We start from the raw sequence: 7,087 nt of genomic DNA, 5'->3' as shown, positions 1-7,087 counted from the left end.
GAAAGAGGAAATGAAAAGTGAGGAAAATGAGGAGAGGCTCAAAAACCTATGGGACAGCTATAAGCGGGCCAACATCTGAATCATAGGGTTGCCAGAGGGTGAAGGAGAAGAACTAGAAATTGAAAAATTATGTGAAAAAATAATGAAGCAGAACTTCCCTAACTTGGGGAAGGAAATAGACTTACAGGTCCAGGAAGCACAGAGAGTTCCAAAAAAACTGGACCCAGGGAGACCCACACCAAGACACATTATAATCAAAATGTCAAAAAGTAAGGCTAAAGAGAGAATCTTAAAAGCAGCAAGAGAGAATTACATACAAAGGGGTCCCAATAAGACTATCGGCTGATTTCTCAAAAGAAACTCTGAAGGCAAGAAGGGACTGGCAAGAAATATTCAAAGTAATGAAAAGCGAAAACCTACAACCACGATTACTCTATCCAGCAAAGCTGTCATTCAGAATAGAAGGGCAGAGAAAGTGCTTCCAGAACAAAATAAAACTGAAGGAGTTCATCAGATCCAAACCACTGTTATATGAAATGTTGAAGGGACTTGTTTAGGAGAAGGAGGATCAAAACTATGAACATTAAAATGAAAACTGTATCACAACAACCAACAACAGATGCTAGGGAACCAAAACAAAGGCAAACTAAGTTGGCAACGAGAGTGGGAAGAGCATTATAGGTATGGGGAACATTTTGGTGGAAGGTCAGTGGGGAGGGGGTGGGGGAAAGGGAGGGAGATGGCACAGGAATTAAGAAGCATAGTAGGAAGGAATGGAGTAGACAGGAAGAGGTTGAGAAGAATTATATGCACAACAATGGGCATGGACTAAGGGGGGGAAACTGGAGGGAGGGGGGCGGTCACTGGGTGGAGGTGAACAAAGGGAAAAGAAATTGGGACAAAGGTAACAGCAAAATCAATAAAGCATATTAAAAAATAAAAATATATAAAAAATAAAAATAAATTTAAAAAAAGAAAAAAGAAAAAACTGTAAAGTTGGGGTTTTGCGCGGCCCTTCAGAAGTCAAGGCCCAAGGTGCGCACCTGGTGTGCCTGTCGTTAAATCCGCCTCTGCTGGGAAGTGACATGTCACTTCTGTTTATGTTGCACTGGCCAAAGAAAATGACATGCTCTGCCTTTAAAGGGGACAGAGAAGTGCCACCTCACCGTGTGCCTGGAAAGTGGAGAGCTGAAAGTATTTGGTGAGCACCCTGACTGACTTCCATAGTTCTTTTCCTGAGTTCTCTTGCACAAAAGCCCCTGGCACACTGGGCCCATACAACTGTGCCCAGAGCTCTCACAGCGTGCAGCCTGGAAGTACAGTGAATTCTGGGACAGGTAGCTGGTGGACCATGGCTGCCTCTGTAAGGGAGGCTTGTGAGGTGGGTGGGTTGCGCCCCTTAGCATCGTCTACTCAGCTGAGGACCACTTTCACACTGTGCATCAACAGCAACAACCCTGAAGCACAGCTCTGCTCTCCCTGGTGTGCGCGTGCTGCAGCTCTAGTTACCAAGGCTTGTCAAATCTCAGCTGAAGAAAGAGCTCTGCCCCTCTTTCTTCACCTCCTAATTTCTCTCCTGCTATCTCTTTTCCATTACTTATTATTTAACTCCAGGAAGCTTTGGGATGTATTCTGCAAAGGAGATGTTATCCTAAATAGAGTTTGCTCTGTGTTACTGCTTGGGGGAAGTGAAGGTTAGTCAATGCACATCATTTATTATTAGCTGTGGGCTCCAGAAATAGTTGGGTGAAAAGGACAAAATAGAAAATAGAGAAGAGCAAAGCAGTGGGCTCTTGTCTTTGATTTTTATTATTTTTTATTCCTCTTTAAGCGTCAACCAAAGCATAGTTATGAAGAAAAAGAAAGTGTATTTTTTTTTTAGGAAAGCATTTTCAAGGAACTTGGGGTGTTTTTCATATTTAATCAGTTCTTGTCAAATACCACTGACTCTCAGATGTGGCACACCTGTTTTATAGATGAGGCTGCAGGAGCACTGGCTGGTTAAGAGACTTGGTGAATGACTGTAGTTTGAGGATTGTAGTCTTTTGGGGTTTCCAAATTATCCTTTAGCTTTTCCTGGGGTGATAGACCCATGGGTTTAATTTTTTTGCAGCGAATTTGAACTTGTTTTTTGGTGTTATAGGTAATACCCTGTAACTCAAATTTCAGTCAGGTTCTATCTGGGTATTAATCAGTTATATGTCACAGATTTGGTTGAATATTTGTGTGGAGGTTTGGGATAGAAGAGGGAGTTAAAGATGGATGGTATCTCAGTTCTACCGAATATGGTATGATCTCAACTTTCCACAAAGCCTCGCTTGTTTATGAAATATCAAGTCCACGCAGACCCAGAGGGAGTGGCAGGTGAGTTTGGCAGCATTCTGGACCCACATCCAGATTGAATGGGAAGGGTTTAGGCTGACATAATTCAATATCATCAGTGAGATACCATTTCAGCTTTACAATGGCTAAAACACAAAATGGCAAGTATTGGCCAGGATATGGTGAGGAGATAAAATGGAACAACCACTTTAGAAAACAGTATGACAACTTCTTATGAAGTGAAATCTGGACCTATCCTATGACCCAGAAATTCTGCTTGTATGTTGAATGTGAAATAGAACATGTGTACATTAAACAAACTGTAAAAGAATGTTCATGGTAACTTAATTTATAATAGCCCAACAACGGAAATAACCCTCATGTCTATCAACAGGTGAATAGAGAAGTAAATTGTCATGTATTCAAAAAATTAAATGACACTCAACAATAAAAAGAATGAGCCACTGATACACTCAATGACATGTGTGAATCTCAAAGACACTTTCTTTTTTTTTTTTTTTGTTGAGATAAATGTTTTCTTTTCTTTTTTTTTTTTAATGTTTTTTATTGATTATATTGTTACAACAGTTCCAATTTTCTCCCCCTTGTTCCCCTCCCCCCAGCTCCCCCCTCCCCCAGCAATCCCCCCCAAGTCCATACCCCTGGTTCGTAAAAATTAACTATCCCCCCCCCTCTCAAATATTAGGACCCTTTGTAATCTTGTAAAGGACAATGGGCGAAGGTCTCAAGCTCCTCTAGCTGCTTCAAGCTGGACATGGTCGTCGTCCTACCTACCCTTGGGTCCAGAAAACCCTAATAAGAGTGGGGGTGTGGAGGGGAGGGTGGCCTTCCCACATGGGGAAGGATCGTGCAGACTCCAGGTCAGTTGGCTGCCTCCGGTCAACGGCGTGCTTGGTTCAGCAGGCTGGTGTCCTTGTTGTGTTCTGAGGGCAACAGATTTGGCGAAAAGGGTTAAAAGACATCATTCAATCCATAACTACTAGATGACAGAAGGCAGGGATTAATTTTTCAATGTTCCATATTAGGGAAAAAAAAAAGTTTCTTTGTAAGAAGGTGTGCTAGGCACATCTTGCCTGTCCAAAACCCTTTTGCCCATTATACTTAGTTTGGGCTGAGGTAAATAGTTTAGGTTTTTCCCCCTTTCAGACCTCTGGGTCTTTTCTGTCCAAGCCATTAGGATAGAAAAGAGAAACCAGTTTTAAAGTGAAGCCCACAGACCACCCCATTCTTCCCCAACCCAGCCATTTAGTTCAGCCAAACCGTTGAGTCTCAGGAGGCAGCGCTGCAGAGAGGATTCGTCGTCGGCAGCCGTCCGTCTCGAGAGACGATGGTGTAGCTTTTTAAGAGTCTATCTGCACCGCCGAGAATGGCTGTGCAGTCCGACTCGGGAGTGACACGGTAACTGTCTCCTCCCGTGTTGAATCGACTCTTGCGATGACGCTGGAGTGTCCTCTCCAGTGAAGCTGAAGCTACAGAGCTTGGGCAGGGTGATATGGAGGGTCTGCTGTTGCCCATGCAGCAGATCCCCCCTCTCTTCGCAGCTGAAGGGTCCAAGGGAAAGACGGAGTCAATACAGCTTGGCTTCAGGTGCGCCGCAGGAGTTGCCGGTGTTGACTACAACGTCAAACCGCCTTAGGGACTCCGGCTCCGGATTTTCTGTCGGGGTTTACTCCCTTAGCCTTTCCCCTGAAGAGGTATGCCGCAAGGCAGCGGAGGTTTTTTGGAGTCAGAGTTTTCCTTCTCTGATGTGCCCTGACTGGAAGATCGAACCAGCGACACTTAGCTCGCAGGCCGACGCTCAATCCACTGAGCCAAACCAGCCAGGGTCAGCAGAGAGGATTAAGTGAGGCTTATGCGTACAGATAATCACTCAGGTAATGCGATCATAGGCTTATGTCCTTTGAAAACAAAAAACACGTGTTAATTTATGTAACATAACCCGCAAACAAGTCTCTAAATCTGGAGAAGAAACTTTTAAGACGGTTAGTTGCCCTGTTTTATACTCTACTACTGATCATTGTGATTTTCCTTGGATAATAATTTTTCTCCCTAAGGTTACCCTCCTTGTCTTTAAAGGGACTACATTAAGTCCATTTTTAATTTATCCTGTTCGTTTGCATAAACATAACAAGAGCAGCAAATGATCACTTATGATCTTTAGTTCTGCTTTGCTGGAACTTACCCAAGGAATATTTGGGGTGACCTTCAGTCTGTTCTTCAGGGCACAGAAGCTGTGCCACATATCTGGCATTCATCCTTGCCTGTACACACCTGTTTTTTCCAAGTCTTTCTGGTCTTTCCTTGTGCCTTAAGGTCCCTTCTAGCCATCTTTCAGGAAAACAACCTTCGTTCCTTCCCTGGAAAGATTGCTGTGGACCGCACAACCAACCATGGTACCAGGCCTTTTATCTCACGGGCTTTTGTTACCTTTGAAAGTCATTCCCAGTTCCTCAGGGCTTTCTGGTAACAATCTGAGCCCAAGTATGTTTCCTTTAGGCTTGACATTCCAGTCAAAGACTTGGTCAAAAAAAAAAAAAAAGAACCTCTGTTGACAACTGGTCTTATTAGTTTTATGCAAAGGAACTTATGTCATTACTTACTTGTTTAGAATGCCAAATTCTGGAGGGATCAAATAGGGAGAAAAATATACAACGTGAAGGAAAATCTTTGTCCTAATATTCACTGAACTGGCATTTCCATTCTTCATATTTTCATTTTTCCCCCACTAAAAAATTTTGGTTTGTTTTTCCATTACAGTTGTCTCACTTTTTTAGCCCTCTTGTTTCCCTGCACCCTGTCCCTCCCCTCCCCCACATTTAGTCCCCACTCAGTTGCACCTGTCTGTGGGTCATTCATATATATATATATTTTTTAACTTGACCCATCCCCTTACACCTTTCTTTTCCTCCCCCCCGCCCCCCTTGTTACTGTTAGTCTACTTCTTGTTTACATACCTCTGGTTCAATTTTGCTCATTTGTTTGTGTTGTTCATTAGTTTCCTGTAATAGGTGACAGCATAAGGTATTTTTCTTTTGTTGCCTGGCTTATTTCACTAAGCATAATTTTCTCTAGTTCCATCCATGTTGTTGCAAATGGTAGAAGTTCCTTCTTTCTTTCTGCTACATAGAATTCCATTGTGTAAATGTACCACAGTTTTTTGATCCACTCATCTACAGATGGGCACTTAGGTTGTTTCCAGCACTTGGCTATTGTAAATAGTGCTGCTAGGAACATTGGAGTGCATAGGTTCTTTTGAATTGGTGTTTCGGGATTTTTTGGATATAATCCTAGCAATGGAATTGCTGGTTCAAAAGGCAGTTCCATTTTTAGTTTTTTAAGGAAATTCCAAACTGTTTTCCACAGTGGCTGCACCAATCTGCATTCCCACCAGCAATGCACCAGGGTTCCCGTTTCTCCGCATCCTCTCCAGCACAAGTTGTTTGTTGATTTGTTGATGATTGCCATTTTGACTGGTGTGAGGTGGTATCTCATTGTGGTTTTAATTTGCATCTCTCTGATGGCTAGTGATGTTGAGCATACTTTCATATGTCTATGGGCCCTCTGTATGTCTTCTTTGGAGAAGTGTTTGTTCAGGTCCTTTGCCCATTTTTTAATTGGGTTGTCTGTCTTCTTGGTGTTGAGTCGTATGAGTTCTTTATATATTTTGGAGATCAATCCCTTGTCTGAGATGTCATTGGCGAATATATTTTCCCATATGGTTGGTTTCCTTTGCATCTTGCTGATGTTTTCTTTAGCTGAGCAGAAACTTTTTAGTTTGATGTAGTCCCATTTGTTTATTCTTTCCTTTATTTCCCTTGCCTTAGGAGATATATCAGTGAAAATGTTGCTACGTGGGATATCTGAAATTTTCCTGCCTATTTTTTCCTCTAGGACTTTTATGGTGTCACGGCTTACATTTAAGTCAAAGACACTTTCTTGAGTGAAAGGAAGCTAAGGCACACACAAAATACTATATATTCCCACTTATATAAAGTCCAAGAGTTGGCCAAACTAAGCTATTGCAATAAAAGTCAGAAAGTGGTTGCCTCTGGCAGGGGGATTGACTGCAAAGGCATGCAAGGGAACTTTTATGATGATGGAAATACTCATAATTTGATTGGGATGGTAGTTACAATAGTGTTAAAGCTCATCAAGCTATATATTTCAAATTGTGCTTTTATGGTATGGAAATGATAGTTTTATTTTAAAAATACAAAATAAATTCAAGGTATCAGACTTACAGGATCCCTGATCTAACTTACCCTTTCCCCAAATGTTCTTACTTTTTTTCCCCCTCAGGAAGTATTGAAAAAAATCTGTCCTCTCCTGTGGTACCTTGCTTCAGAGGATATCAATTCTAAGGGTCTCAAATTTACTTTCTTCAAGGGAGAATGTAAGAGCTACACCGGGGTCTGAGTTACCACATGGGGTTGACCAGCCTTTGCTTATCTCTTGTTAATAGCACATGGTCACAATAGTGGCAGGGTACAATTATGGAAAAGCTCCTTCTTTGTCTACTTAGAATCCATAGAAATACATGATGCCCTGAGAGATTAAAGCCAAACCCCTGGCCATGCAGGTGCTGAAAATGGAACGCATCACCTGCTATTCAGCTTCAATGTGTCAGCATGATTCTGGCAGGTGAAAGAAGCTGCATCAGATATGGGCAGAGCTGTGGTGACTGCAGAAGTCGGTGTGCAGAAAGGACAGAATGGATGGAAAGGTGACACATAAATATATGTTC

The sequence above is a fragment of the Furipterus horrens genome, unplaced genomic scaffold (assembly GCF_987537825.1).
Source record: "Furipterus horrens unplaced genomic scaffold, mFurHor1.1.pri manual_scaffold_17, whole genome shotgun sequence".
Classification (NCBI taxonomy): Eukaryota; Metazoa; Chordata; class Mammalia; order Chiroptera; family Furipteridae; genus Furipterus; species Furipterus horrens.
The sequence above is the reverse complement of the archived record's forward strand: the minus strand, read 5'-3'. Positions refer to the sequence as shown.